The sequence below is a fragment of the Nuphar pumila genome, chromosome 7, assembly GCF_984573655.1.
Source record: "Nuphar pumila chromosome 7, dmNupPumi1.hap1.1, whole genome shotgun sequence".
NCBI lineage: Eukaryota > Viridiplantae > Streptophyta > Magnoliopsida > Nymphaeales > Nymphaeaceae > Nuphar > Nuphar pumila.
Window position 1 is genome coordinate 38,686,616 of NC_143255.1, and position 9,251 is coordinate 38,695,866.

Sequence of the window (9,251 nt, forward strand, 5' to 3'; positions counted from 1 at the left end):
TACAGGAAAAGCCATTTATCAAATCTAATTTATATATGGCTATTTGATTACAAATACATTAAGTTGATGACACTTTATCAAATCTAATTTATATATGGCTATTTGATTACAAACACATTAAGTTAATGACACTTTGAATGAAGAAGGAAACAAGAAGAAATTAACAAGGCATGTTTCTCTGCTTTACCGCATGATCTATAATGTCTTCAATTCTTCAATAAGCGGCAGAAGACATGGTATATGGCTGACATCCACAACAACTAAATTATATGCAAGTCGTATGCTATATGAAGTACTCAAAGTTCAAAAAGTATTAAAACCATCACTGGCTAACCTGAGTCTCACATTGCGATTATTTGTAGCAAAAGATAGATGCAATGTATCAAAATTTTTTCAAGCTAATGAATCTGCAGATGCCTTGGAACACCATCTTTGGTGCTACCTTCATGGTGCCATCTCATTTGAGAAGCAATCTTATATGACATAAACAACCTCTTCAATCTTAGTATCAAGAAAAAGTGATGAAAAGTCTTCACTAAATTTTTTTTGGGTTTTTTAGAAAATGAAAAAATGTACTATTTGATTGAACTTCAACTTTTTTTTTCATCTTGAAGGCTTACAAACATCACATACCTCTTTGGTAGCAAATTCTTTCCAATATATCATGCAATTGCAAGGGCATGCATCTGTCATTTCATAATTGAGACCAAAATTTTCAATTTCTGTCTTCTTGTCGTGATATGACTTTGACAATTGTATACCTTTAGGAGATTTATTACTCCAGCCATTATGATATTTTATATGAAACAGACGAATAATGAATGACAACTTTGTATATTTAGCAGATCTGGGGTATAATTCTTGATCAACATCACTCAGCAATTTAAAGTATGAATTAGCTTCTCAGCTATGACTTTTCATAGTCTCGCCTATTCCATTACCAAGAGAATCATATACTCCAAATGCATCATGTATCAATTCATCCTTATCATTTATGTTATCTTTGCACGCATTAACATACTCTCTTGTAGGTGAGATCACCGATTCACAATGATAATGCTACCATGTATAGCTTTGAATAATACCGAAACATACCATGTGTTCAACAACACTTTTGACTGATTGCAACAAGCAATTGTTCATCTTACGCACGGGCACCTTGTCTTTCCCTCAACAATTGTTTTGTTCTCTTGAGCAAAGATGATAAAGCTACAAACTCCATTCAAATAGTCAACACTCCTCCTATCAAATGCAAAACATAATCCGGATTCTAAATTATTTACATGTATTCAACTGTAAACAATTTTTAAATTTCAAAACAATGGAATTAAAGTTGGCATAAATACCTATCCTTTTGAATCCAACTTCTATCACCCATTGTGACTAGCTGGTTCCTTCTTTCGATCACTAGGTTAAAAATAGGACAAAAAAGCGACCAGTTAAATACATTATCATTTGTATTCATCGGTTAGTTAATGAAGTTATAGCTTAATTTGATTAAGTTGGCAATTTCACTAAATGATTTAGAGATATGATTTGTTAAGTTATTGAAAGAGAGATTGATCGTGTGTGTGACGCACACACACACACACACACACACACACATATATATATATATATATATATATATATATATATATATATATATATATTGGGAACCTTGATATGTTTTGTGACATGTCCAAAATTGGTAATTAGGTAAGACTAAAAAATGACAAGGGATTGAACTCATATCTTTATAATTGTTGGCAACCTGTGTATTCACTAAAAAGGTTACATTGTGCTCACTAAAACAACAAGAATGTTAACCTTGTTGATCGCTGGAAGGATTGATGGGCAAGATGAAACTTAGCCAGTTCAAAGTATTTGAAGAGAAGCCCAATGGAAGGTTGTATGTTCTCTATTTTAGAAACAACATAGATGGATTTAGCAAAATCATGCTGAAAAGATAAACAACCCAATGGAAGGTTGTATGTGCTCTAAGTAGCATGATGGTGCATCAACTATCAAACTTGTGGTAGTAGAAAAGACATATTTCTATAGTCACTGATGTTATTAGAAGAGCCAATACAAAAAAAAAATTGCAATGTAGCTGTTTGGGAAGTTGCATGTTCAAAGCAATGCCAAGGAAGTCATTTGTGTTGTGTGAAGGTAATTTCATTAGTTGACAGTTCTAAAACTATAGAACGTACCTGCATCGTACAAAAGAGGAATACGTGAGATAGAAAGCAGCGCACGAATAAACTATAATCATGCAATGATTCTACTTTTGTTCTGTTTAGCATCAAGACCCACATATAATTTATTATCTCTGTCATCTGTTCAAAATTCTCTTATGTCAAAATGTGGTTTTAGATTCGAATGTGGAATTAGCTGAAGGTTTATTTCTCGTATTTGATGAGTGGCTAAAACTAAAGTATATCTCGTCTAGTATCAAGATTTTTACAAGATTCTAGAGATAAGATTAATTGGAGAAGCACGAATATGGTCTCTTTTTATTCCATTCATGATTTATTTTATTGATATTACTGTACTTTGTCCAAAGAAGGTAATATGGGTGAATTATCCAATCAAAGATCTAAAGTTTTTTGCATGGTTTTTCTTAGTCAACAAAACTTTACTCGTGCTCTTTGCAGACAAAAAACTACTACACCAAATAGATACAAAAAAGTTTCTTGCAAAAAGTAAATCAATAACAAATTCCAAATAATAAACCATACACAAGCAAGCTATAATATCATCATCACCACTATTTTCAGATGCAAAAATTTAAAACTATAAAAGGAGTAATGAAAATAGTCGCTGACAAGGGTTACAAATAAACTTGATGTAAACCCCCTCCCACGAAAACGTCAGAAGGGATGAGATCGTTAAAATAAATAAAAAAAGACTTCCCCATTTTGGGGAACCGCCTTCTCGTTAAAACCTCACCCCTACAATCTGTGGGATGGGGTGAGGGTTATCCTCATCCCCCTCACCTTGCGTGAGGGCTATAAAAGCCCTCATGCCGCTTCCCTCCACCACTCACCAAGCGAGCGACAGAGGAAGGAAGACACAGGAAAAAAATTCTGAGAGAGTCGAAGAGAGAGGAGGACTTACCAAAATCCGGTCGGCGACAAGGAGGTAATCTTCCCCTTCTTCTTTCTGTTTTATCGGGTCGATTGAGGGCCGACAGCCATGGCTGCTGACGAGTTACTGTAATGAAAAAAAAGGGGAAACTGTGAGAGAGAGAGAGAGAGTGAGAGAGAGAGGGGGTCGACCGACCCCTCTGTCACAGGAAGTAAGGGATAGGGCCAGCTCAGAGGACTAGCCCTCCCCCCCCCCTGCAATAGGGTAGACGGAAGGGGCAGAGCCCCCTTCCACTTTTATTATGTTGATAACAGGTTGGCCTGGGTGCGAACCAGACCGAATCGAGTAAGTCAAAAAAAAAAAAGTTGATCGAACCAGTTCAGATGAAGTCAACTCAGACCAAATAGGTATGAACCGAACCAGTTTAGGTCAAGCCGGTTCAACCCGAATCAGACATACTAAACTGGTCAGGTTTGAATCAGACTGAGTCTTGTCTGACTGGGTCTCGGTTAGCAATTTGGATCTGGTTTGATCTGGATCAGACCTATTCTGCATCCCGTTAACCTAGACCAATCCAAATAAAACTAGATCTAGCGAGATCTGGGTCTGGACCTAGAATAGAACTGAATCTGGTTCATATCAGTTTGGTATCCAGATAAGAAATGGATCTGATTGAATCAGTTCTAGATCCAGATCAGAACTGAGTATAGATCTAGTCGGACAACCTTGGATCCAGATCAACATTGAGTCTCGATCCAGTAAAAAAAAATTAGATCCAGATAAAAAATGGATCTGGACCGGGTTGTGATTGTTTTTAAATTTTAAGAATAATTTTTGAAATACCAAAATGCCCTTATGTGTACCCAAGATCTATTTTGGTAAAATAGGCATAACTTTGCACTCCAAACTCAGAATTGAGTGAGGTTTGGTGCGTTGGACTCGTATCATATAGAAAAATTTACTTACCAACTGATTTTAGTCAAATTAGGGATATAAAAATCAAGGTCTCATGAGTCAATTAAAGAGGAGTATTTTGGTACTTCTGTTAGAATATAAGAGGTTTTGTGCATTAACACGAATATGCTTGTGTAATGAACAAATCCTACTGTTAGTGCATCTTTAGACTCGATTGCGACTAGAGTACAATATTCGTATTCAAGATAAGGGATATTATAAGTAATTTTATATGTGAATAAACCTTTTTACGTTGCACGTTATTGTTGTGAATTAACATGATTAGTAAGATAGCTTTTAAGTGTGAAAGTGATATGCATATATTAACCATGCATGATATTATGAGATGATTGCATACACACGTTAGTTATGAAGTACATGTTAGTTGTTGTATATCATGAATGTTTGAAAGATTATTTTGTGATAGCATATCTACGTGATAAATTGCTAATAGCATGCATTGTGACATGATGGTATTTAGACTTGAGTCTCATTTTATTCTATTTATGTTGTATGAATGGATATATTTAGATTAGATTGCATAACCTCTTAAATCTCAAAAGTGGAAACCTGTGTTAAGGGCTACCTGGTTTGTGACCAGAGTATAGCCACCATGGAGAGTAGGCCATCAGTGATTTAACGATGTGGAGACTCTATATTGTTGTGTGATTATTATGATATAAGTGTGAGTCCTAATGTCATCTTGAGATTAAAGAATAAGATCGGTCATGATCATTTCACGATATCACTCATGAGAGAATGAGTGAAATACGAGTTTGAGAATGTGGTTGTATGTGCTGAACTTAGATTATGACTTAGGGTTACACTCATACAGTGTTTGGGGACTTTAGACAACCATAGATGGTTGAGAACCATCATAGTTAGGATGAATCATGAACCATATCGAGATTGAGATTGAGCCTGACCTCCTGGCTAGCTACCGATGGGGTTCTCTTTTTGTTTTACAATAGTGCTTGGTGGTTCAGGGGCCACTGGGGGTGTATGATTTATTGCTTGGACAACATGTAGAATTGAAGTATTCTACGCAGGTTGCTACGCCCATAGATGACTATTACCGATATAACCGACCTAGGATTAGTTTGGTGATAGAGTGATTGAGAGAGTTAGTGGAGGATAATCAAAATATATAAACTTGTATAGTGTGTCGAGAAAACTAAACTCAGACTAGGGGCTTATAGCCCACTACAGTTGTAAGTTTGATTGTTTATTTGCTTATAATTATTTCTTACTAGATTGTACACTCACCCTCCTGTATAATTACAATTGTGAAAAAGATATTTTTTTTTTGTTATGAATGATGAACATTGTGAAGAAAGTGAGTTATTGAAAAAAAAAAATTGGCCATGTTTTCTCTATGTGAACTCCGTATGCTTTTTCTCTGAGAAGTAATACCAACCGAACTCGGATTCCTGAGGTCTCAGATCGAGGTGTTACAAAATGGTATCGAAGCCAGGTTCACATAAAAAGATTCATCATTCATAACAAGTTCAATGACATGATACAATATAAGTCTCTACTCGAAAAGAACATGTTAGAAATTAGATTGTTTTGTGATTAGAAAGGCCTAGTGAGCACAAAAATCATGAAGACCCTTTTGAGACACCTGTCGTAAGGAGAGAAGAGTTCATCGATGCAATGGCGATGGCTACTGGAGTCATGTAGAGCATGGCTCAGATTGTTAGAGAGTTGACACCACAACCCCCGCTGATTTACATCATAGCTAGAGAAAGAGATATGTACCGACATGACTACCTTGACACTACTTATAAGCGACAACCATGACCTTATGGATGAGGGACTCACCAATTCTGCTATCAGAAAGCTCGGTCAGTACATGGGTGAATGATGAGGGATTGGATGACAGCTCGAGGAAGAGTCACAGGGAGAGCATCCCCTAGCGCAAACTTTGTATTTCAGAGAGTGTCTCGTATGACCAGTGTAAGAAGACAACATATGTCTCGAGCTATCTAGGTGGTTGCCATGAGTGCAGCCAATCGAGAAGTTTTAAATTTAACTAAGGAGTTTCTTGTTGAGGAAACTAGGAGAGCAATAATTTAGGCCGTAGAGGCAGCTTGGTTGTTGCATAAGCGAATGAAAGCAACCCATGACTAGTTCACGGATGAGCAGCATCGAGAAAATCATGAAGATGCTACTGTTGATCTCACCTTACATACCTACACTTCCACTTTACTCCCATACAATATGGGTATCCTTCATGTGCCTGAGGATCCCATGATTGATCCTACTTTACCTACTTATACTCCTACTTTACCTCTATACGACTTGAATGCTCTTTCTATGATCCACCCTCAGCAGACGCGAAGGAGTTCAAGGAGAGGACCAAGCTTCGAATGGATCAAAGAGTAACATGGCAACATGACCATGCATATATTTTGCATTTTATTCATTCAATTTTATGCATGATGTATTGAAAATCATGTTAAAAACCCAGTCTTATCGGTATTTTTGAAAAACTGCATTTAAATTGGAAATAAAAGAAAAACCATATTTTTAAATAATTTCTTGCATTTTTTAATGCTTGATTTTGTTTAGGTTGTTTTAATTATCATAGAAGTGTTTAAATCATATTTTATTTGGTTTAGGAAAGGTACTTTTGTGAAACACATTTTTTAGAAACATTGTTGTGAAATTTTTGAAAATATATTGGAGTCTTTTGAAAAAAACATGTAAACCTAATTTCTTGAGTATAAATAATAAAATTTTTCTCACATAACACATTTTTCCTTCTCTGTAAACTATGTCCCCTCTCTCTCTCTCCTCTTTGCCTTTCCTTCTTTCTTTCTCCCCCTTTTTCGATCGACTGGTTGCCTACCTCTTTCTTTTTGCTTTTTATGCTTTTTAATCATTCTTCTAAACTCTGTCATCGCTGGTTCCTCGCATCCCCTCTGTCAAAGAGAGAGCGGAGTTCATTCGATTGTAGCGGGAAAGGCCACCTTCTTCCTCTCAACCCTTCTATCGGAAGCGGATCATACAGTTTGCTTCTTCTTCCTCATTTTTTTGTAGTTCTATAGATTTGTGTTTTTGCATGTCATAAATTATATTATTGCATGTAGTTTTGTTTGATCATTGCATATTCATCATATTCAGATTAGATTAGTTTTAGATTTAGCATTTGTAGTTTTGTTTGATCATTGCATAATCTAAATTAGCCGTTTTTCTTGATTGTGCATAGAATAACTATAGTCTAGTCCAATCGATAGTTTTAACATAGTGTCTTCTGATCTTTTCTTGTTTTTTAATTAAGTTTAGGTTAGAGTTAATCCACATCATATTTTTAATATTCGGTGTTTTAAAGATCACGTGAATAGTCTTTTTACTATTAACTGAGATGCATTTTGTGTTCTTTTGTCCATTTATTTTTTTTAGAGTAAATAGATTAGGTTAGGTATATTATTTCAAAGTTTGTTAATTAGATTAGCTTAATCTTGAATGTCGTACAACATGTTTCATTGTGTCCTTTGGTTGTTAGTTAGTTATCATTTTTGCATTTAGTCCCATAGCTAGTTTCAATTGATTCTTTTTAGTCAGTTAGCATTAGTTGTTAGTTAATTTTCTTGGTAGTTAATTCTTGTTAATTTTTATTACTTATTAATGTTAGATTAGTTAATTAGTTAGTCAGTCATATTAGGTTGATTTCTTTCTTGATTTTGGTTAACTTAGTTTCGTGATTTCTTGAATTAGTTAGTCATTAGGTTGTTACAATTTAGTTCTAGTTAGTTAGTTTATTTTACTATTTTGTCATTTAGTGTTTAGCTTGTTCATGTTAGTTCATGTTTGTTTCATGTTAAGTTACTTTATTCTTAATAGTCATATTTTTATTTTTGTGATTTTTCATCAAACTAATATTGCATTTTTGTTTAGTTTTTCTGTTCTTTGTTTTTTTTATATTTTTGTCTTGCAAGGAAGCGTTTAGACATGCGGTGAGCCCTAGAAAATACCCTCGAAGAGCCCTTTGAGATCCTTAAAAGGTCTTCTCAAAAGGCCCTTTATGCTCTTCAGAGACCCTCAGGGAACCCTTCACAAAACCAAGCAACCCTCAAAAGAAAAAAAAGATTATAGCAACAACAAGAGGGAAGCAGGAGATGACAAAAGGGACTAAAAGCTCAGAGCACTAAAGATCTTTTCTTTTTTTTTTAGTTTAAGATTTTATTTTATTTAATTCAATTCAATTGGGTTTGTAATAAGGCACTTTATTTTTATTTATTTAAGCCCTCTGCAAGGGGTCACACTCTCATTTATTTAGTTAATTAATTTTTATTTTTAAGGCAATAAAGAGTAGTTTAGCTTTTCTGTGGAATACAAAGTATTTTCTCGTTCCTTGAGTTTGATTCGGACTTCACCACTAGTGTAAACAACTTTTTATTATTTGATGCACGATTTGCATAAATTTTTTATTGAAAATATATTTTTAAAATACTTTATTGAAAAAGTTGTATCACGACGCATTTAAGAATACTTAGCTTTATTTAGTCTATTTTGATTATTCCTTGTGTTGCTTTATTTTTTTCTTGGTTGCTTAATAATATTTCATTTATGTGTACTCGGATGATTAATGAAATAAAATAAGATATTTTGAGCAAATGAGTGTTGTAATCGCTAACATGTGATGAAATTTTATACAAGTATAAATGAATCAAATAATGATAAGCCTATTATGTGATAATTTCAATGTAGTACATGAGTTGTTTGACTCTAGGGCTACACATAGCTTCACTGTCTTAACTTTTGTGAAACAGTTGTCAGTTGCACCTTCATAATTGAGTGTTTCTTACTTAATAGAAACACCTATAGACGAGTTCATCGTAATGGACACTGTGTATAACAATTGTATAGTAAAAATAGAAAACTGTGAGTTGCTTGTGAATTTATTACAACTCAATTTTAAGGATATAGATGTTGTCCTTGGCATGGATTAGTAGTCGGACTACCATGCCACCATTGATTGTAAAATGAAGTGTAGCAGTTTTCAAATCCTCCAGACTCCAACTTTCACATATTAGGGTATTAAGAAACTACCCAATCTAGTGATCATATTTTGCCTCAAGGCCAACAAATACATTCAAGAAGGATGTACGAGATTTCTAACCTTTATGAAGACCGAAGGGAGAGAAGACCTCATCATATCTAATGTGGATATAATTCGTGAATATGATGATATTTTTCTGGAAGAACTATCAGGTCTCCCT